General features: G+C 38.8%; 1 protein-coding gene across 3 annotated transcripts in view; it reads right to left on the minus strand.

Moving 5' to 3' along the window:
- usp6nl (USP6 N-terminal like) overlaps positions 1 to 25,062 on the minus strand; it is a 308,470-nt gene that overhangs the window by 120,372 nt on the left and 163,036 nt on the right. The window lies entirely within an intron of this gene.

Here is a 25,062-nt window from a genome sequence, read left to right on the forward strand (position 1 = left end):
ATAACCCATGGATAATCCCTCATATTACCAGGACATTTCACTTTGTATCACATCAATATGTATTAATAAATTATGTTTTTGAACAAACACATACATTGTCTGTTATGCCAAAATAAGCACTCTTGAAATATTACATATTGAATATGTTTTCATTCATTTAAAGAACATTTCATATAGATAAATTTCAGGAAGAAAAAGAAGTACATGGACATTCAAAAAGCTGCTCAATCTCTTGCGGTTATGTATCCCACAATATATATGAAGACTGGGGTCTTCTCTGGATAATCTGGTTTTCTTCCTGCATCCCACAGACCCAGGTATTATGTTATCTTCCAACTCTAAAGTGACCCCGCATGTATGAGTGGGCCCTATCAAGGACTGGTGCCCTGCATATGATTGGCTCTTGCTATGAACCTAGTGCTGCTGGGTTAGAAAATAAATGGATACACACTGTAATTACTGATTGGTGGTATAGTAATATGAAATATACTAGTTCTAGGTCAGGGTTGAATTTAGCTTGAGATGTGCTCTGTTAGGATTCTGCATGTTTTCCCTGCTTTTTGCACAGGAGTCACACGGGTTTACAACTGCCTCATGCAAAACACCCAGAAACAGATTGGTAACTGAGTGAGGTCCTGCCATGCATCAACTAGTGCTGTTGCAAGCTATGGCACATGCAAAGCTTAAAATGTGCCATTAACAGTCAGATGGATAAGTGATTATCAAGCAAAAGCTTATCTCTGCAACAACAGCCTTTAAAATTGAAAAAAAAAAATTACTTGAATTTCCTCTTTTATTTTACAATTGGAACACAGACAGACTGAGGGACTTGCTTAGAGTTACAGAGTGAGTTAGAGGTGAGGATTGAAATAGCAGCCTTGTTGTTTCAAAGGTAATGCCTTAACCATTAAGTCACAATATTTAATATGAGCGAAGATATATTAGTAACCTAATCGATTAGATTATAAATGGACCATAAAAATTAAATAAACATCAAAATAAAAATATTAAGTTTCCCCATGCAATAGGTAGACACCCCAATGAGAGATGGATCCTACCTTGCACTCAAAGCTGTTGAGAAAGGCCCTAGACTCTTGCCATCCTGGATTGGACAGGTATGTGAATCTTGGGTGTAATGTTATAAATTTTAATTATAAATTTTAATTTCATCATTTCTCTTATAATCAGCTAACAAAAAATGAGTTCATAACAACTAGTGTTATTACTGAATCAATGCTGTTGACATTGAGGTGGTGCAGTGGATAGCACTGCTGCAGGGATCTATCTGTGTGGAGCTTGTGTGTTCTCAGAATATTCACAGTGGTGTTCTCCTATATCCTAAAGTTATAAATTTTAGGTTATTTGGGGAGTGAGTCAGTTCATACAAGCAAGAAAATGGGCTATATGCACACTGCATTGCTGACGTACTTTCAATGAAATCTCAGTCAGCTTAGTAACTGTTGTCCATACTGCTGTTGTGATTTTTGTTTAGTAGAGAGAATGTCCGCAAAAAAAGTTTATGTTTCAGTGTACAGATAGCTCTACAGCTGAAAATTATTATTTACCTTTATGTGGAGCTTCCATTAAGTACAACAAAGTATTTAGTTTTCATACACTTCCCTCTGATGTGAAAACCTGATCAAAGTGGATTATCCAGAGAGAGAACTTTATGGTTAGTCCCCATACCCGAGCTTGTAGCTGGCAATTTAAGAAAAAAGAGGATTTTCACGAACCAGGGTCTGAGACAGGGTAGTGACTGATGAATGGAGGAGCAGATCCTGCATTGTTTGAGTGGAACAATTTCTCAATTCCACTTTCAAGACCTGGTATCTGGGAGAGGAGAAAGCAACCAACGGAGGGTGATAAAATTCTTGAGGACCACAACTACGCTTCAGCTCTGGATCCAACAGTTGTCGACCCAGCACTTGATGAAAACATGTCTCTCAGAGAGGAGATCCACTAGTTGAGGAAACAAATTGAGACCCTTACAATGAAGCAGCTGATTTTGGCATTCACCATTTTGCTGGCTCAGTTAGAGTCATTAGCTATTTTGTAAGATGTCCAGAAGACTCATGTTATTATGTAGTGCAACATCTGCACCAAGCACCACAATGGATGGATTCCTTGCTCTTTACATGGGTCTTTGAGGTGGCCTGCTTTCCTTAAAATGAGTTGCCGTTTTTACATGCACTCCTGCTATTGATGATGTAATGCCAGTTCAAAATTTTAGGGAATCATTCATGGCTGATATAACTTGTCCAGCGTCATTGCAGTATTAAGCTTACATACATATTCATCTGTCCTTGAATAAAGTTTAATGACTAATTTTTGAAATTCTGTTTATCTAAAGAAATCTAATGTAATCACATATTTGTCCCATGTAAGGTCATAGAAGACACAAGTTTTTAATATGTCCAGATCTTATCTTCGTAATTATGGATGTAGCTCAAAACATATAGTTTGAAGCCTCTCTCCTTTTTTAACTCCTGATGTTTGGCACAATGTTTGAATAATGTGACCTACATCATTTACCGTAAGTCTGGGCACGTCTTGATGCAATCAGGTGAAAAACACCAAAGCTAATCCATTTTGATATTCATGCCAGAAATGCAGCAGCTGGCTAAAGCGGAATCTGGAAGAGAGTGTGCATTCTGTAGAGCCTATTGATAATAATAACAAATTTGGGGAAATGTGACTTCCAGTATCCAATATTGAATTGCTCTATGCTGCCCTATACTCTCTACCATCCACAATGTACAGTAACTAGCTCAAAGCAATAAGCAGCATGCCACGTTTGCCTCAAAATAAATACATCCATCGAGCCAAGTGACATCCTAAGAAGCACTAAAATATGCACACCATATCTTTCACGTGTGCCCTATTAAGAAGTTTGATTTCTTTCCAGACAGACATGATACTGGAAATGGGGTTAACTTGTCAAATATCTAGCACTGCTGTGTTGTAAGGAACACAACTGTTTAATGCCACTTAGAAGACAGTTAAAATAAACACTGCACTGCTTGTCAAGTCCACAAAAATTTGTTATGCAACTGCAACATAAATCAAACAAAGACAGTTATACTTTGGCTAATTAAAATGAATTACATGTACAGCTATAACTCTGTGTTGGAAAAGTGAGTTTGTAAAGTTATTGAATGAATAAAAGACTGTACAATGCAGTCTGGTACAGATATAAGCTCTTGGATGAAAGAGTGAATGCTTAAAAAAAAATAGGATATATTTTTAATTACCCTGTATTATAAGGTCTTTAATTGCTTGTAAAAATGCAAATGGGACACCTTGATCACAAAAATGTTTTTTTTTGGCTTTACGTGCAACTGCAGTGTGTTAAATTTATTGACATCCACTAAATCAATTCCCCAGTAACAATTATAGTGCACTCACATTAAATAACAGTCAATCTACCCATCAAGCAGCTGTAATATCTCCAGCAAGTTTAACTCAGGTGAACTACAGTACTGTAATAAAAAAAAGCACATGCATATGGTGGAACGTACAACTTACAGAGAAACAAACTGACTTTAAAGAGATGGCACTGATCAAATGCACTCCATGAATGGAAAGTAGGCCATCACTTAGTTGAACATAGACCCAATTAGGAACTGCATACGTTTCATTTAACATTGGGGGTTCTAGAAAACAGAAGGTTGCTGCAAACTAAAACAGTGGCTACCATAAGGTCTCCTATGGTGATTTGAAAACTGGATATGGCAACAGACAGAGCATTTCACATTTTGAGGACAACAGCAGTTGAACGATTTCCATTAAAATCACACTCTAATTCTGGAAAAATAATTTACTTCCTGATATAATGTGCATTACAATCCTGTTGGACATAATGAAAAAAGTCCCCAAAACAGGTATTTCAAAGGATGGTCATTAGACTGAGAAGTCTGGTAAATTAAAAAATAAAGCGAGGCTGTAGCCAGCAGTCTTTGTCTTAATTACTTAACAAATAGATTTAATGGTTTATAAACAGACTACAAAAATCAATTCTTTCATTCTGTAATTTAACTTCAGTGACAGAGTCAAATATTATAATAAGGCACATTATCCTGCAGTTAAATGTATAATAGCAAACATTACAGCACATTTTTATTTCAGCACTGTTTTCTTGTCATCATGAATGAATGATGACTACTGCTAGTGTATGGGCAGTTTAATAATTTTAAATCAGGAAGAAGAGATTTAGGTTCCTTTTCTTCTTTAATCTCTTTGAAGTCACTAATGCTTAGTTATATTGGGAATGGGTTTGATGAGGCTATTTCAATTAATCAATCTTTATTTTGTTAAGTGCCTTTTCAGAGAGCACACGCTCGCAAGGTACTTTATAAGGAATGCGATTTGAGGAGTAATATTTAAGTAACAATATAAAACACAAGATCATTTATAAACAAGCTTTAAACAGCAAGGAAAACTAAAAAGTAAGAAAATGTGTACATGGTATAACATAGAGGTGCATTTGTGGACTTGGTTAGTTTGTTTGTAAGTTGGAGCATTTTTCTTTCTTAAATCTAGTCACTTCATCAAAGTGTTAACACAGCTTTGTTTATTACGGTACTTTTGTAACAGTTAAATTTAGAAATAAAATAGTAAAAGAATGTAATTACAAGCACTAATAGTGTACATAAAATATGTTTGTTTTTTAAAACCACTTTAGCATATCATATGGTTTAATTTCCTTTCAAAGACAGCAGAGTCCAACTTAAGTGATTAAAAGATCAATGGGCTATTGTTAGTAGTTAGATGTGGAGGGTCTGTGGCTAATTCGTACTTAATATTTTTTTATACATAAAATGTTTCAAAGAAGTGCATGATGGAGTTTTAAAATTTGTGCTTAAGTCCCAAATTAAAATTGTTGGTTACATCCAAAGATGATACATAGTGGGTCATTATGGCACTTTGCTAATAAATCACAGTATAGTGTTAGAAAAATATTGAATCATTATACTCTTTAGATAATGCAGGAGTGAGGCTGCTTTTAGTGTAAAGTAAATACTATATATTTGTTTAGTCAATGCAGCATAAAGTGTCACCGATCCAATTTTCATACATTTCTACATAAGTTAAGTTGTTTACTTGTTCTAATTTTATGGACATGAATATTATATCACTTACTTGCTTTAATTTCAAGGAGCAGGAGAGTGAGTTGCGGTGAATGAGGTTCAGGTTCAGGAAATGCGCAAAAAAAAAAATAATTGCATTATTTTGCAGTCAGTCCAACATCATGTAAGCTCACGAACTGGTAATCTAGTAACAGCTAATGAGGAAGGTTTTATCATGCACAGTAGTAGTCAACTCAAAACAATTGAACATATATGACATTCATATACATTTAGTCCTGCATGTGTGGAAATGTTAATTTAATCTGCCCAGTTTAGGGTGACTGGGAGCCAGAGATTTTTCCAGCAGCACTGGGTGTAAGACAATAAGCAAATGTTGTGCATGGTGCTTCATTCAAACAGCCCAGCAGAAAAGTGAGAGCTGTGAGCAATCTGGTAACATAAACATATTAATAAATTGTCTGTTTAGTTTTAATCCATTTATTTGCTAAAGATATTTTAAAACAGTGCGATCTAGTGACGCAGTGGTCAGTGTTCATCCCGGGTTTGGACTGGGGATTGAAAATATGGGATAGATGTTATCTACTTCACGAAGAACTAAATGTATTTTCTTAATACAGCAGTATCACTGACACATTTTAAGTATTTAGTTTTAAAACAGATAATAATACTCAATTCAACATACGCAATAACACAATTCAATGAAGAAATACAAGGGCACATGCTGTAACCACAAGGGGGTGCCAGTATGCCCAAATCCCAAGACATAGTAACCTCCAACACATTTTTACAATAAAATAAAGCATATTTATTCCACAAAAGCACCTCTTCACAATCTTCACTCCAGACTCAGCCACAATAACAGGACAAATAAACAATAATAAACAATTTTTCCTCCTCTCTACCTCCGATAAGTGTTGCCTGCTGCCTCTCAACTCGGACCCAGGAATGCTTTCACTGGGACACCATCGCTCTCTACCGGTATCCAGGGATCCCAACACAGCTACATCTCCAAACTCCCAAGTCCCAAGCACCGTGTAGGTGGTTTGCCATATGAGGAATACTGCCACCTGTTGTATGGGGGATGGAACAACACCTGATCCTCAGCTTCTGTTAGTCCTTCCATTATATCACACTGGCCAGGTACAAAGTTATTCCTCTGTCCTGCTGGCCAGTTTGTTTGATGTTCTGGTCTGGCCTCCCATCCAGGTAATAAATCCTCCTTCTTCCCGGACAGGAGGCCCATTCTCCTCCTACAATGCAAAAGCCATGAGCTCTGCACTATCACTTTGCATATTTGTTAAAACATCTGTACTAGACTTTGTCCTGATTAAAACTAATACCTAGAATATATGTTAAATTCTTGTCACTTGATTAAAAGCTAAATATCTTAATCTGTCCCTCAATAGCTATCAACAGAAGAACGATACGCACATGTGCACAACACCACCTGCATTTTCTTTTCCTTTTTCTAGTTTCAATGAGCTGCTTCATTCAGGAAAAGACATCGACTTCCTGCAAAAATGCTTCCAAAACACTTTTGTTTTCTTTTACAAGCATTTTATGAGCGTTACCATTTATTTCATTAGATAAAGCATTCGGCCTAAACCCTCAAAACTGCTGCTTGAGGAGACAAGAGCTTTCTAAACCTCTCACTGCTAAAACGCTTATGTGTGAATACTGTCACTGAAAACAATAGCAAATAACTTTTCAGGTGGTTTAGGAGTGTTCTGCTCTAACATTAAATTGCTAGAAAAATGCTTAGGTGTGAATGCACCCTAAAATTACTGATAAATTAATCCAATAAAACTACCCCCGGGACTCCTCTACCACATAGCTACAGGGAATGGCTTTGTAAAAAGGAACAGAGACAATGTGATGATTTCTAACACACAGTATCTGAAAAACTTCAATTAACATTCTAATTGCAAAGGTTTTCTCATGAAAAACAGTTTCAAATACATGTGAATTTGTTTTCTGCACTTGCCAGGCCACAGAGTCCTTGCAATTTCATTATTTAAATAACAGCAAGGAGCCCAATCTCAGGAGGAAAAAAAAAATTTGGGTAGTTGAACAGAAGACATGTCAAAGTTCAGAAATACATGGAAGCCAAAAAAAAAAAAAGAGTTCCAACAAACCTTTTGGCAAATTGTATGATGCTAAGTTGTATGATTTATGGTAATTATTTTTGTCTGATTCATTATACAACATGGTAGACAAAAACACAGCGAGTCTGTAAGAATACAAAAATATTTTATAAGGTTTTATGTTTACATAGCACACTGGACAAATGTGGCATAAAGGTAGGTGCCTGATTGAATATTCACCTCCTTATCAAACACTATTGATCCTAACATGTTTTACTGGTAAAAATTCTAAAGTTCACTCTTTTCTACGCCATTCTTCCATCAAAAAATGAGCCGTTGGCTGCATTTGAACCAAGAAAATATCCTTTCACTAATTGGGTACTTATTTCCTGAGTTCACTCTTGCTTACTTTGCTAGATCTGCCTTTGTTGCAATATATACAGGAAACAAGAAAATAGTGTTTTTCCTTAATTGGCATTAAGCATTTAAATCACTCTGAAAACAGCTGATATCATCAGTAAATCATCAGTAACTGCATACACTGACCTGAACAGCTCTTACTCTCCTCAGACTGCTTATCAGCATACTGGGTAAATCTTGCATTCTGTTTTTGGTGAGTAAAGTGAGCCTAACTCTGCAAAGAGCTTTGTGTTTGCTAACAGACACGGCCACTTAAAGTTCCCAGACTCTCCACTATGTCACTGTGCCACTAAAGCAGGAAGAATGGAGTTTAATACATATAAAACCTCTGTTCCTATTCTAAAATTTCATCTCATCTGCAACCTTGCAGCTGTTCGGACAATAGAACTACACTTCCCATCGGGCAAGGCAGCCTGGTCAGCATGTTTTTCACAAAATTGGAGTGGGAAAACTGCAGGTAGTTTTTTTCTAAACTACTTTGTTTAACAATCTCATTGCCATGGTGGATTAACAGTATGTTTTTATGTCTCATGTTGGGTTGTCTTTAGCAATATTACATTTCCAAAGAAACATTGTTCCCCTGTTTCCCTGTTAGGGTTCCAGATATAACCCTTTTCTGATTAATACTGTACCACATAAAAACGGTGCATGACACTGCTAATCCCTTAAGCAGCAATAGCTATTTCTTTCCACTCTCCAAAAAGCCTACATACAGTGGTGTGAAAAACTATTTGCCCCCTTCCTGATTTCTTATTCTTTTGCATGTTTGTCACACAAAATGTTTCTGATCATCAAACACATTTAACCATTAGTCAAATATAACACAAGTAAACACAAAATGCAGTTTTTAAATGATGGTGTTTATTATTTAGGGAGAAAAAAAATCCAAACCTACATGGCCCTGTGTGAAAAAGTAATTGCCCCCTTGTTAAAAAATAACCTAACTGTGGTGTATCACACCTGAGTTCAATTTCCGTAGCCACCCCCAGGCCTGATTACTGCCACACCTGTTTCAATCAAGAAATCACTTAAATAGGAGCTGCCTGACACAGAGAAGTAGACCAAAAGCACCTCAAAAGCTAGACATCATGCCAAGATCCAAAGAAATTCAGGAACAAATGAGAACAGAAGTAATTGAGATCTATCAGTCTGGTAAAGGTTATAAAGCCATTTCAAAAGCTTTGGGACTCCAGTGAACCACAGTGAGAGCCATTATCCACAAATGGCAAAAACATGGAACAGTGGTGAACCTTCCCAGGAGTGGCCGGCCGACCAAAATTACCCCAAGAGCGCAGAGACAACTCATCCGAGAGGTCACAAAAGACCCCAGGACAACGTCTAAAGAATTGCAGGCCTCACTTGCCTCAATTAAGGTCAGTGTTCACGACTCCACCATAAGAAAGAGACTGGGCAAAAACGGCCTGCATGGCAGATTTCCAAGATGCAAACCACTGTTAAGCAAAAAGAACATTAGGGCTCGTCTCAATTTTGCTAAGAAACATCTCAATGATTGCCAAGACTTTTGGGAAAATATCTTGTGGACTGATGAGTCAAAAGTTGAACTTTTTGGAAGGCAAATGTCCCGTTACATCTGGCGTAAAAGGAACACAGCATTTCAGAAAAAGAACATCATACCAACAGTAAAATATGGTGGTGGTAGTGTGATGGTCTGGGGTTGTTTTGCTGCTTCAGGACCTGGAAGGCTTGCTGTGATAGATGGAACCATGAATTCTACTGTCTACCAAAAAATCCTGAAGGAGAATGTCCGGCCATCTGTTCGTCAACTCAAGCTGAAGCGATCTTGGGTGCTGCAACAGGACAATGACCCAAAACACACCAGCAAATCCACCTCTGAATGGCTGAAGAAAAACAAAATGAAGACTTTGGAGTGGCCTAGTCAAAGTCCTGACCTGAATCCAATTGAGATGCTATGGCATGACCTTAAAAAGGCGGTTCATGCTAGAAAACCCTCAAATAAAGCTGAATTACAACAATTTTGCAAAGATGAGTGGGCCAAAATTCCTCCAGAGCGCTGTAAAAGACTCATTGCAAGTTATCGCAAAAACGCTTGATTGCAGTTATTGCTGCTACGGGTGGCCCAACCAGTTATTAGGTTCAGGGGGCAATTACTTTTTCACACAGGGCCATGTAGGTTTGGATTTTTTTTTTCTCCCTAAATAATAAAAACCACCATTTACAAACTGCATTTTGTGTTTACTTGTGTTATATTTGACTAATGGTTAAATGTGTTTGATGATCAGAAACATTTTGTGTGACAAACATGCAAAAGAATAAGAAATCAGGAAGGGGGCAAATAGTTTTTCACACCACTGTAAATGCCACAAACTTTTTTTTAGTGAGTTTAGTAACTGCAAAATCCTATATGAAAAGAATTTAGGTGTTAATTTTGCAAAACTGTATATGAAGTGAAACATGGCTCTTCCATGCAATACTTCCTATTATATATTGTTGCACCACATCACTGCACTGCCTGTCGGCACAAAGAGTTCTCATTCTGTTACATCACTCTTTTAGGTAGCTCGTTGTGGCAGCACATATTGTAATCCTAGTTCGTCACTTGTGCCCTGTGTTTGTTGGGATAGGCTCCAAATTGCCTGCAACTCTACATTGGATAAACGGTTTCCAGAAAGGGATGGATGGATGCATCTTTGGCAGGCTTACCATTTTTATAGGCTCCTTGCAGCTGACTATGAAGCTGTTCATTTACATGACAGGATGGCAGTTCATTCTGTTGGTGACTCATGCCGAGGCTGATGCAACTTTTTAGTGCTTTTACAATGTTGTGTTATATTATTTCACATAACCGATGGAGTGAGATTCAGGTGCTGGACAATGAATGTTCTGGTGTGGTGGTGCTTGCTGTTCTAAAAACAGGAATGCTATTATATTGTGTACAGGAGATAATAAATCTGAAATGAACTGATGACACTTGTAGCAAGCGGCTGGGGGTGGTACCCAGCCGGGACACCCAGAAGGACCAGAGGAGGGATTACGCCTCCTCCAGACCACGAGGGGGCGACCACGGGAACAGAGCTTAGAAGCTCAACCCTATAGGGGCCCGTGGTCACCGCCAGGGGGCGCCCAGATGCCTGAGGAGCCCTGGCCCTCAGCACTTCTGCCACACCCGGAAGTGCTTGGGGGAAGAAGACTAGGGACACCCAGAGTGCTTCCGGGTGCACAGCCGGCACTTCCGCCACACCACGGAGTGCTGGCAGTCGCTCAATGGGAGACACCTGGAGCACGTCCAGGTGGGTTTAAAAGGGGCTGCCTCCCTCCATTCGATGGCTGGAGTCTGGTGGAAGAGGACGTAGCTCAGGGGATAGGAGTGGAAGCGGACCAAAAGAGAGAAAGAGGCATTGGAAAGGCCTGGACTAAAGGGTGATTGGTGCTGGGGCACTGGGTTGTGTGCTGTTTATTTGTGATAAAATGTATAATAAACATGTGCTGGTTTTGGAAGCATCGGTGTCCGCCTGTCTGTGTCCGGACTGTTCCCCATACACTGTATCTTTTATACATTCTTTCAAAAGCCAGTGCCATTATACACTAGTACATTGAACATTGCAAGTCCACAATACCAATCAACTTTTATCATTAGGCACTTTTGTGATGTATGTAATTTGCATGCATGATGATAAAAGTACTGAGGAAATGGAGGAAAAAGGCAAAATATGCACTATAACCAAGCCGCAATAAAACAGAATAAAGTTTGATGATTTTCTATATCACATGTGGAGTCAATTTTATTCAGAAATTTGTGGAAAGACAATAACTGAGGGTGTTTGTGTGAGTAGAAGTAATGTTTAACTTTTACAGTTTCTTGTTGGTAGACATTTATTCAAATCCATTTTATGATTAGACAGATCTAATTTTAGAGTTTGTTATCAATTTGGCATTGTGATTCATAACAACTTGAAATGAATCGCCTTTGATTTATCTTACATTTGAATACATCATCTTACTCTGAATAACATTACCGAGTACTGCTACTTGTGCTGTCCTGCAGCAATCTCTGCGAGATACTAAAAACCCCTCTACCTTGCCCACCAATTGACTTAACATTACAGTGTTTTGGGATGGGGAAGGAAAACCACCTATCTCATTGAAAACACAGTAGTGAACAAATACTCAAAATACTGAAATACAATATTAATCAAAAGAATACTCTAAGACTCTTAGTATACAAATAACAGATTTTTTGCAGCTATTGTGAATCTTTCCTATTTGGAAAATAATTACTACATAAGAAACTATCCAGGAGCGATGCCCTAGAAATAACTGACACTTGGGTCATAAAGCCTCTATTAGTACATGGTGACTTGAGTGTGTATCCTGCAGTGTTAAGTGTAAAAAAAGTAACAGCTACTATTACAGTCACTACCAACAGGAAATACTGTATACGACAAAGAAACTTGGACTGGATGATACACTGAATCCCAATAAATATCATAATAGTGAAACATGCGGACATCTGGGGCCTCATGTATAAACTGTGCGTATGCACAAAAATGTTGCGTAAGCCCATTTCTATGCTCAAACTGCGATGTATAAAACCTAAACTTGGCGTAAAGCTAAGCACATTTTCACGGTAGCTAAATGCTTGGCGTACGCAAGTTCTCCCCTCGGTTTTGCAAACTGGCTACTATTCCAGTGTGGTTTCTCTTTCTTTTTTAGATCCACATCCCTGATGCGGCTTTATAAATACACTGAAATTAACCGCATATTGTTTATTAGTTTAATGCATCTGATTGTAATTAACCTGTAACAATATAATGGTCCACAGAATGGTCAAACTATTCTAAATACCATAGCTGCTTTAGCGTTGTAACTGTCATTGCACCTTCTTCTTCTTCTGTCAGCTGCTCCCGTTAGGGGTTGCCACAGCGGATCATCTTTTTCCATATTACTCTCACTGCACCACTCGGAGTATTTATATCACAGTATATGAGTGGGGAATCACAGCTCTGCAGCAGATGATTGGAAAGAGATTATCGGTATACAGCATCAAGCACACGCTGCCTCAGCCATGCTGTCTATTGAACTGCTCTCATAAGCCAAATGCTTCACAGCCTTTCCTCGCGGTTTCCTCAGAAACAGTTTCATCCCAAGAACTATAAACACACTCAATCAGTCCATCAAGTGCTCCTTGTAGAATGCTTTGTACTTATAAGTACAATTACCTCACTGTAAACTTGTGATACAGTTATAATATTGCACAACCTGAGCCACTTTATAAAGCGTGTATTTACATATGATGATGATATCATTTTTAAGATGAAATGCAGGAAAATATGTTTATTATATTATACAAATAAAACTTTAACTTCATTTAAATAATCCACAGTACTGTGCAAAAGTTTTAGGCAGGTGTGAAAAAATGCTATAAACAAAGAATGCTTTCAAAAATGGAAGTGTTAATCATTTATTTTCATCAATCAACAAAATGCAGTCAATGAACAAAAAAGAAATCTAAATCAAATCAATATTTGGTGTGACCACCCTTTGCCTTCAAAACAGCATCAATTCTTCTAGGTACACTTGCACACAGTTTTTGAAGGAACTCGGCTGGTAGGTTGTTCCAAACATCTTGGAGAACTAACCACAGATCTTCTGTGGATGTAGGCTTCCTCACATCCTTCTGTCTCTTCATGTAATCCCAGACACACTCGATGATGTTGAGATCAGGGCTCTGTGGGGGCCATACCACTTCCAGGACTTCTTGTTGTTCTTTACGCTGAAGATAGTTCTTAATGACTTTGGCTGTATGTTTGGGGTCGTTGTCCTGCTGCAGAATAAATTTGGGGCCAATCATATGCCTCCCTGATGGTATTGCATGATGGATAAGTATCTGCCTGTATTTCTCAGCATTGAGAACACCATTAATCCTGACCAAATCTCCAACTCCATTTGCAGAAATGCAGCCCCAAACGTTCAAGGAACCTCCACCATGCTTCACTGTTGCCTGCAGACACTCATTATTGTACCGCTCTCCAGCCCTTCGATGAACAAACTGCCTTCTGCTATAGCCAAATACCAAATTTTGACTCATCAGTCCACAGCACCTGCTGCCATTTTTCTGTACCCCAGTTCCTATGTTTTCGTGCATACTTGAGTCGTTTGGCCTTGTTTCCATGTCGGAGGTATGGCTTTTTGGCTGCAACTCTTCCATGAAGACCACTTCTGGCCAGATTTCTCCGGACAGTAGATGGGTGTACCTGGGTACCTGGGTCCCACTGGTTTCTGCCAGTTGTGAGCTGATGTTGTAGATCTTCCAATTTCGAAGGGTAATAAGCTTGATTTGTCTTTCATCTGCTGCACTAAGTTTCCTTGGCCGACCACTGCGTCTACGATCCTCAGCGTTGCCCATTTCTTTGTGCTTCTTCAAAAGAGCTTGAACAGCACATCTTGAAACCCCAGTCTGCTTTGAAATCTTTGTCTGGGAGAGACCTTGCTGATGCAGTATAACTACCTTGTGTCTAGTTGCTGTGTTCAATCTTGCCATGACATGAAACTGTCTTCCACAACCTCACCTTGGTAGCAGAGTTTGGCTGTTCCTCACCCAGTTTTAAGCCTCCTACACAGCTGTTTCTGTTTCAGTTAATGACTGTGTTTCAACCTAACGTGTGACATTGATGATCATTAGCACCTGTTTGGTATAATTGGTTGATCGTACACCTGACTATAATCCTACACAAATCCCTGACTTTGTGCAAGTGTACCTATAAGAATTGATGCTGGTTTGAAGGCAAAAGGTAGTAACACCAAATATTAATTTGATATAGATTTTTCTTTTGTTCGCTCACTTTGCATTTTGTAAATTGATAACAATAAACAATCATTATTTATATTTCTGAAAGCATTCTTTGTTTACAGCATTTTTTCCACACCTGCCTAAAACTTTTGCACAGTACTGTATATTGTTAATAAACATGTGAGGACATGGTGCCGCAGCGCTAGCGAGGAGCTGGTGCTCTGTTCACGGATTATTCCTGCCTCGCGCTGTATTCTTGCTGGGGCTGGCACGACACTGGAAGGATAGATGGCTAGAATAATTAAACATGTACTACGATGATATTTCAATGTTCCTTAAAAGTTTTGAAGAATCGGCATTCTAAGCTTACAGATGGCTTAACATCTATTACAGAGCTGATTATGTGGCGATTGGGTAGTTGGAGAAAGAAAACTAAGGACAAGAATTAGAGGTAATTGGGAGCTGTAATATCACGAATGTAATGGATTCTCTGTCCTGTTGGAGGAAGAGAAAGCCCGTTTAAGAAACACGTAGTGATTCACACACATAGAGCACACAGAAGGTCAAATACAAAACAAAGCATTTAATGTGCTACTTTAGTTATGATGGGATTTGAGAAACTAGTAAATTAAACAATTTTAAGATGAAGTTTTTGATGTTCTACTTTAATGACAAAATAAACTACTTGATTAAAGTGGAAATTTTCGAGATTAAAGTTGACATTTTGTGCTTTTTTCCCCACTGTGTGCAATTTCTTTTTCTCTGTACCCTAATAAGCTTTCATATGAAACTCAGATGGTGGGCTATGACTCGCCTTTTCATGGTGACTTTGATATCTGACAACTTCTTTTTTATTTCTGGCACTGTGCGACTTTGTGAACTTGAACTTTTGAGTTTCTACGACACTCTATGTCACTCAATCAACTTACTTTTGTTGTTTATACCACTGTTTAAACCAACAAATAGTACGTTTTTCCTTGCCTCCACTTGGTATTCGCTGAAATCCCCCCCCCCCCATTGCTTTTGCCATTGCCTTTTCACAGAATGCGGAGCTTCAGGGCTATTTATATTGATTTGCATATTCAAAGAGGTGAAATTCTGGGAGGAGTTTGGGGAGTGGCAGCAGGCACGTGCACGTGCGTTACTTTTCACGCTGACAGGGATTTATGGAGCGTAAGTATGTGGAAGTTGGCGAACACACAGATTTATGCATCTGGATTTTTTTGTGCGTACACACATTTCCACTTTTGTCCTTACGCCATGTTTTAGTGTGAATTCTATGCACGGCGTTATGCATGAGGCCCCTGGTCCTTAAATAAAAGGAAATGGAAAATGTAGTCAGAGGTGTTGTAATGTGGAAGTCTAAAATTAAAGAAAACACAGCATGGAAAACACAGAGATGAACCAATACAAGAATGTGATGAAACTATACCAAAATACTGAAAAGAAATATAGTAGGAAGACAATTTTATATGACAAAATCAAAACCAAGTCCATGTCCTTCAACTTTGATGAAGGAGTTAACAACATACTGCTGAAAGAAGTTGCTGGAACAATGAAGAAGGAAGTAGGAAAAATAGATATATTCACATATTGTTGTTGAAATTGGAGCACATGAATGGAAGAGGGCAAAACAATTTTGTTTGTGTGCATTGAAAGGCTGTTAATAAAGTACAAATATTCAAAAGCTCTGTAATAACCATTACAAGGATCCCCCTTAGGTTGTTTGTGTTATTCTAATTCAAACACATTTACACTATAAGAGATGGAACTGTAGGCAAATTAGGGTTTTAGAGACACTTATTACATTTGTTATTAGGCAAAACATTTACAGTTATTGAGAAAAAATAGTTCAAATTAAGATAACCTGTACCCACTCATGTTTGTCCCCTGCACAATGGCTTTAATTGTGGCTTAAAAAATCAAAAATGGGAGACAAGGCATTGAATGTTGTTTAAGTACTGAGTTTGAGAAGAACAAATAACTATGACTCAGTAACTACTATTATTATTATTGCTTAATAACAATAACTGACTCAATATTCATCACTTCACAGACACCTGATTAGTGAAAAAAGCAGTTAATCAAAAACAAAGACACATGCTTGGCATGAGTTAAAAAGGTGGCTAAAACAAAACAGAAGTGTGAGGAAAAATTGTAGCTTCTGGAAAACAGTGGTGTGTGTTTTTTTAAATGTAATTACTTAAATGAGCAGTTGTGAGGAATGGAGTCAGCAGTTACCACTGCTAGTCTATAGTTCCAGGAGACAGAATGTAAATTTCAGATCCAATCAAGTTGTCTGCAGTTTCACAGTGTCTGCTTGGGTTTTACTCCCACATCCTAACTATATGTGAGTTAGGGTAAATGGGACAGTATGGGTAACTGTGAATGAGTGTGCCATGCAATGGTTCCTGCCTTGTTCTCAATGATCCATGAATAGGTTGAAAAACATGGATAAAGATGGAATTATAAATGTGGATCAGTGTTCAGTTATTTACCTCTTTTCATAAATAATGGATATAGTAAGTGACCATTTGTTATTGTTGTGCCAGTCGCTTTATCCAGAGTAGTCTGCTGGACCACAGCATTCGCAAATATCCTCTCTTTTAGTTCCAGCTGACCCCACTGAATTGCCTACTGGCTAGAGGGAAAGTTGCCAGCAGCAGGGACAGGATGACTGCATCAGGCCACTTTTTAAAATAAATAATCACCAGACTCGTGGCTTAGAGAGTGTGCGTGGTAGTGTGGCGGAAGCGGTTCTCGGGGGAGTTCGTGATGCGGGCAGTCCTCACTTAAGAGCACAGGTGAGGAGTCGTCCGCATCCGTGATTGGCCCTGGAAGCTGCTAATTGCCACATCTGATCCACGTCCCCGTAATAAATAGAAGCGCGGGGAAGCTAGGGGGAGAGAGAAAGAAAAAGAAAAAAGTGAATGGAGGTTAAGAGAAGAGAAGAAGGCAGCAGGCAGGAGAAAGCTGGTGTGTGCAGGATATCGAAGAAGGCAGCTGAGCAGTGAGCCCTAGCAGGGTGTTTGGCTGACACCTAGGGCAGTCGATAGTGGTCACTCCTGCTGAGCGTGTAGTTGAGACGCAGGAGGGACCGGAAGAAGGATGGTTCGCCGCGGAAGACAGCGAGTCAGGAGGCTTGGGAGGTGGATGCCTCAGCGTGAGCGTTCTGGTCTCGGTCTGGGGAGAGCAGAACTGAGCAGAACCAAAGCCAGGTATCGGGAAGCCTCCAGATCAGCAGCAGAAGAAAGTCAGCTACAGGTAAGGTGGCTCCCCTGTTGCATAGCCTGGATGGGAGAAGCAGGGGAGTCACCAGTAGAAGAAAGGCACCAGGATGATTTGTTTTTAAAGGGGCAGCTTCCAGCCATTGTTTTAACCTCGTTTTAAAAAGGATTTTTTCTATTTATTGGATTTTAACCTTCACCAGTTCACTTGTTTTATGGATTACTGTATTTATTTAATAACTTATTTTGATACACTACACTATTTAATTTGAACACTGTTTTGAGTTTTGTTGTTTTAATAAAAGCAGTTTTGCACTTTTTGCACCATCCCCTTGCTTTGTTGTGCCTCACTGCCTAGCTCATTGGTGACATTACCGACTATGTCAGGTTCAAGAGCTCCCAGAAGTCAGACGGGAGCATGGAGCGAAATTGCATCGTCACAGACATAAATGTTTGCTTGAAACTGAAAGTCAGATAAACTATTGACAAAACCAAAATGCTAACTTGTTAATATAAACAAAAGGCGAACAGTCAGAAGCTGGCTATAAAAGATTCTGTATGCTCTCACAAAACCTGAAGCAAAACAAAGTTGAAAGGTGTACCATACTGAGTTATAAAGCAAAGGATGTGTTAAAGCTATTCAGTTAAATCATTACGCAAATGTGCAATGGTAAGACTTGTTTACAATTTTTTAGAGCTTATTGCTTTCTTGCAATTTTGTGATCAAGTACAGATTTGAAAGTCATTTGTTGGAATGCAGCCTGATTTTATTTACCCAACCTAAAGTTAACGTTAATATTATACAAAGTTATTGTCTGTCTGTTATACCTGTATTGTTATCACTCTTTAATTTAATATTGTTCTTTATCAGTATGCTGCTGCTGGAGTATGTGAATTTCCCCTTGGGATTAATAAAGTATCTATCTATCTATCTATCTATCTATCTATCTATCTATCTATCTATCTATCTATCTATCTATCTATCTATCTATCTATCTATCTATCTATCTATCTATCTATCTATCTATCTATCTATCTATCTATCTATCTATCTAAAGAGACAGCAGTAAGGTGGAGTGGGAAAGGAATGGCCAAAATAACACATACTGCAAGCACTGTCCATTGTTTGCAACATTATCACATTGTAGTATTTTTGAACCTTTATATCTATATGGTTGCTATTTCTTTTAATTTTAAAAATACTAATACAGCACCTCTCTAAAATGTATCATCTTACCTGTATGAAAATGTAGCCCAGCTCAAAGGCATGTGCTCATTGCTCACATCAAGATGCATTAAGTTATTAAAGTTAACTTTGAGACTTTTCTGCAAAGTCTATAAAAAGGCTTTGTTGAATAATTAAAATGTTAAAAGAATTTTTGAAAATTCTAGAAATTCTTATAGAATGCAGCCATTAGAGCTATACTGTAGTTATCTAGACATTCAGTCAAATGGGAAAGAGAATACAATGTTAATACTGTATAAGAAAGGCAGGTGCATAAGTGGTGTAGTGTAGGTATGCAACATTACAAACAACGTTACGTTATGCACCTAAAATCTGGAATAGCCTGCCAGTAGGAATTCGCCAGGCTAATACAGTGGAGCACTTTAAAAAACTGCTGAAAACACATTACTTTAACATGGCCTTCTCATAACTTCACTGTAATTTAATCCTGATACTCCGTATATCCACTTCATTACAATAACCATTCATGGTGGCTCTAAAATCTGTACTAACCCCTACTCTCTCTTCTGTTTCCTTTTCCGGTGTCCTTTTGGTGGTGGCTTGTGCCACCACCATCTACTCTAAGTACCATGATGTTCCAAAAATGATGGATGGATTAAAAGCCAGAAGTCTGTATGACCATCAGCTTCAAGTGACTCCGTGAGAACCCTAACTACAAAGAGGACTATTTCATTTATAGTAGGTAGAATGATCAGAGGGGACTGGGCGGTCTCGTGGCCTGGAACCCCTACAGATTTTATTTTTTTTCTCCAGCTTTCTGGAGTTTTTATTTTGTTTTTCTGTCCACCCTGGCCATCAGACCTTACTCCTTTTCTATGTTAACTAATGTTGCCTTATTTTAATTTATTTTGTCTTTTATTTTTCTTTTCTTCATTATGTAAAGCACTTTGAGCTACTTTTTGTATGAAAATGTGCTATATAAATAAATGTTGTTGTTGTTGCTGATAGTTGGTTGTTGAGTAAATAATGTGTATGTTACATGTAAGGAGGTCCTAAAAATATTTAATGTTTATCACCTTGGTTCGAATTCCAGGCTGCTTTTTGCCACTGTAGAATTGTTAATGTCTTCTTCAAATCTAAATGGGTTTTCTCTGGGTACTTACCACACCACAAGTACATGCCTATGGGGTTAGTTAGTAGATCTATGATAATATTACCATGACTATTACCACTACACTCATCCTGTGAGTGATCACAGGTGCCTTGTGAAGGACTAGCCTCCAGTCCTGTCTATGTTACTGAATAAATTGTATGACAGGAAGAAAAACAGAAGATAACAACAGGTTCACTGCACAACAAAGTTTTTGTTTCTTGAACACTGTTGGGTGTTTCTTATAGATTTTTGGGTTCTGATCACAAATATCACATCAAAATTGAATTTCAGAGAAATCTTCAGTTTTGTCATGATTTTTTCTTATATTTGTATCCAAACATTTTTGCTCCCGTAACTGACTTATCAACAACGGTTTGTGCAGCCTGGGCATGTCCAGGCATGGAATCAGGCCAGGTTGGAAGCTGTTGTGTGGAAGTTGACACCCTGGGCGGGTCTGAACGAGCTTGACACTGTCTCAGCATGCTATAAAGGTGGCTTTATATAAAGAAAGCTTATCATCTGTATTTCACCTGCAAAACCGGTGATCAAAACAAGGAATGGACGCCTCACATTTGCTGTGCGACACGTGCTGTCAGTCTGAGAGCCTGGCTCAGAGGCACTCAAAAGACAATGGCATTTGCTGTTCCGATGATATGGCGAGAACAGAAAAACCATGTGACGGACTGTTACTTCTGTTTGACTAATGTGTCTGGTTTCTCTGCCAAAAACAAGAAGTCAATTGAATATCCTAATCTGCCTTCAGTAATGAGACCCGTGCCACATGACGACAGTCTTCCAATTCCGAAACCACCATATTGGATTGGACCTTAGACGAATCAGATGAAGAAATTGCAATGCAGGGTACTGATAGTGACATTGACCTGGATTTTGAACTGTGCTCATTAGGTGATCCCCATCTGATGACACAGTCCGAATTGAACGATTTGGTCAGAGATCTGTCAAAAGTAAAAGCCGAGCTGCTGGGTTTGAGACTGCAGGAATGGTGTTTGCTGTCACCAGGTACGAAAATTTCTGTGTTTTGAGGCCAACATCATAATATAACCAAATTTTTTGCAGAAGTCGACAGTCTCTGTTTCTGTTGTGACATTGAAGGATTGTTCTCGACCTTTGGTTGTGATCACAACCCGGGAGAGTGGTGTCTCTTCATTGATTCGTCAATGTTAAGCCTGACAAACTGTTCTGCTACACAATGGCAATGTTTATCCTTCAGTATCTGTTGGCTATGCAGGACACATGAAAGAAACATATGAGAATATGGAACTGTTGTTGAAACACGTCCAGTATAGCAGGTACAACTGGAATATCTGTGGAGATCTTAAAGTCATTGCTCTGTTACTAGGACTGCAGCTCGGCTGTACTTTTGCTTCATCTGTGAATGGGGCAGCCGTGCCAAAGAGTAGCACTATTCTCGACAGAACTGGCCACTCCGTAAAAAGTTAGTTCCAGGACAGAGAAACGTGGCACATGAATCTCTTGTCGACCCAGCAAAGATATTTTTGCCTCCTCTTCACATAAAACTGGGACTCATGAAGAATTTTGTGAAAGCACTGAACAAGGAAGGCGAAGGTTTTCGTTATTTAAGAGAGATGTTCCCAAGAAGAACTGATGTCAAGATCAAAGAGGGCATTTTTGTTGGCCCCCAGATCAGACATGTTATGAGTGACAAGCGGTTTGAAGATCCGTTAGTTGGGCCGGAAAAAATTGCCTGGAAAGCCTTCAAAGACATTGTTGAGAATTTTCTGGTTCAATTACAGAGCCCTAAACTACATCCAGCTGGTAGACAAACTTCTCAAAGTATACAAGACAATGAAGTGTAACATATCACTCAAGATTCATTTCCTCCACTCACAATTGGACTTCTTCCCCGTAAATCTCGGTGCTGTCAGTGACGAACACGGTGAAAGGTTTCACCAGGACATTGCTTACGATGGAGAAACGATACCAAGGCAACTGGAATCCGTCAATGCTTGCTGACTACTGTTGGACACTGAAACGTGATGCATCAGAGATTGAATACAAAAGAAAATCAGGAGCAAAACACTTTTAATTCTGTTGAATTTAATAGCTTATGCGAAACATAAACGTGACTAAATACGTTATTGTCAGTAAACATATAAATGTCTATTTCTCAGAGTTCCTACATGATGCAGTAAAACCAAAACTATATTTGTGCATACCCAGTAGATACAGTGCATCCGGAAAGTATTCACAGCGCATCACTTTTTCCACATTTTGTTATGTTACAGCCTTATTCCAAAATGGATTAAATTCATTTATTTCTTCAGAATTCTACACACAACACCCCATAATGACAACGTGAAAAAAGTTTACTTGAGGTTTTTGCAAATTTATTAAAACTAAAAAAACTGAGAAATCACATGTACATAAGTATTCACAGCCTTTGCTCAATACTTTGTCGATGCACCTTTGGCAGCAATTACAGCCTCAAGTCTTTTTGAATATAATGCCACAAGCTTGGCACACCTATCCTTGGTCAGTTTCGTCCATTCCTCTTTGCAGCACCTCTCAAGCTCCATCAGGTTGGATGGGAAGCGTCGGTGCACAGCTATTTTAAGATCTCTCCAGAGATGTTTAATCGGATTCAAGTCTGGGCTCTGGCTGGGCCACTCAAAGACATTCACAGAGTTGTCCTGAAGCCACTCCTTTGATATCTTGGCTGTGTGCTTAGGGTCGTCATGCTGAAAGATGAACCATCGCCCCAGTCTGAGGTCAAGAGCACTCTGGAGCAGGTTTTCACCTAGGTTGTCTCTGTACATTGCTGCAGTCATCTATCCCTTTATCCTGACTAGTCTCCCAGTTCCTGCCCCTGAAAAACATCCACACAGCATGATGCTGCCACCACCATGCTTCACTGTAGGGATGGTATTGGCCTGGTGATGAGCGGTGCCTGGTTTCCTCCAAACGTGATGCCTGGCATTCACACCAAAGAGTTCAATCTTTGTCTCATCAGACCAGAGAATTTTCTTTCTCATGGTCTGAGAGTCCTTCAGCGGCCTTTTGGCAAACTCCAGGTGGGCTGCCATGTGTCTTTAACTAAGGAGTGGCTTCCATCTGGCCACTCTACCATACAGGCCTGATTGGTGGATTGCTGCAGAGATGGTTGTCCTTCTGGAAGGTTCTCCTCGCTCCACAAAGTGCCTCTGGAGCTCTGACAGAGTGACCATCGGGTTCTTGGTCTCCTCCCTGACTAAGGCCCTTCTCCCCCAATCGTTCAGTTTAGATGGCCGGCCAGCTCTAGGAAGAGTCCTGGTGGTTTCGAACTTCTTCCACTTACGGATGATGGAGACCACTGTGCTCATTGGGACCTTCAAAGCAGCAGAAATATTTCTGTAACCTTCTCCAGATTTGTGCCTCGAGACAATCCTGTCTCGGAGGTCCACAGACAATTCCTTTGACTTCATGCTTGGTTTGTGGTCTGACATGAACTGTCAACTGTGGGGCCTTATATAGACAGGTGTGAGCCTTTCCAAATCATGTCCAATCAACTGAATTTACCACAGGTGGACTCCAATTAAGCTGCAGAAACATCTCAAGGATGATCAGGGGAAACAGGATGCACCTGAGCTCAATTTTGAGCTTCATGGCAAAGGCTGTGAATACTTATGTACATGTGCTTTCTCAATTTTTTTATTTTTAATAAATTTGCAAAAACCTCAAGTAAACTTTTTACACGTTGTCATTATGGGGTGTTGTGCTGTCACAATCAGCAAAAACTTTTCAGGAAGCAAGACTTATCAAAAAAATTGTTGTGCAATTTATTTCGCAATAATTATTAATCCTATTGTTGACTGAGGGTTGTGAATTGGTGCCCAGATGACCAGAGATTTGCACTTTCCCACACTGGCAATCCAAGTGTCCCTCTCTTTCTCTTTTCTAATGGATTTGCCAGCAATGTGCCATTCCTTACAATGTCTTCCCAAACTCCTCTGTGTTTTATTGACTCAAGCCTTGACTTTAAGGCTTCCAGCAAGTTCTGTCTGTGACCAAAAGATTTGACCAATGAAATTAGATTGTTCAGTCCATCAAGCTTGTTTGGATAGTGAACAGATAAAATATTCTAATATTTTATCCAAATTGTATTATTTTTATTTGTCAATGATTCTGCTTCAACTCCATATCTTGGTAATCCTCTTGACGTGGTTTCACTAACACATCATACAGTTTGTGTATAATATTCTGTGGTTTACATTCAACAATTTTTGTAATTTCATCTAACACCTGATTAAGAATACACAGACAAAATAATGCATCTCTTAACTTTTTCCATGTTTGTCAACATGAAATAGCCTTTGCTATTTTCCCTTTCACAGGCACATGTTAAAACAGCACCATTACATTTGATTTTCCTTTTTACTTGCTTCTTCACATTGCCTAGATGATGACAGTGTTGCATCTACACAAAGCTAAGTTCTTTCTAAAAAGACTGCTTCCTATAGGCCAGTGGTGCTCATCTTGTAATTATAATTAAAGTTCTTCTTGCCTATACAGTATGTGGCCTTCTCTACATTAAACTGTATTTTTCAAGTGTTCATCCAGTATTAAAGAATGTCCGTGTTTTCCAATTGTATTTGCTGCTGCTCTGATCTTAGTGCCATATTTGCATTAACTAATTATTTCTGCGTAAAAATTAGGAATACAAATTAGAAAATGTAACCATCCAAGAACAGAATATAAGGGACTCCACTGTTCATCTCAACCAATGTGGTGCATTCTGCTTGTATCTGTACTCTTTGTCTCAGGCCAATTAATCAACTTCAGTTTATTTTGATTAAGGCATAACACCATTATCCTAGTTTAATTTAAAATAAACAGGATTTATTTTTTACTAATAGAACAGTAAGTGAATTGTATGTACAACCAGGAAACAATTTATGGAAGAGGCACTTTATTTTGGAGCCTTTTGGAGGGAAATTGTAATGTTTAATGGTAACACAAACAGTGATATAATATTTTACTAATAAAGCATCCTTGCCCAGGCTACTCATGTCTTTATGGGATTGGATGCTTTCTCATTCTACCATTTTGTTTCCAGAATAGCCTGAATTCTTGAGGTAATAATAATAATAATAATTCATTACATTTATATAGCGCTTT

The sequence above is a fragment of the Erpetoichthys calabaricus genome, chromosome 1 (genome assembly GCF_900747795.2).
Source record: "Erpetoichthys calabaricus chromosome 1, fErpCal1.3, whole genome shotgun sequence".
In the NCBI taxonomy this organism is placed as follows: domain Eukaryota; kingdom Metazoa; phylum Chordata; class Cladistia; order Polypteriformes; family Polypteridae; genus Erpetoichthys; species Erpetoichthys calabaricus.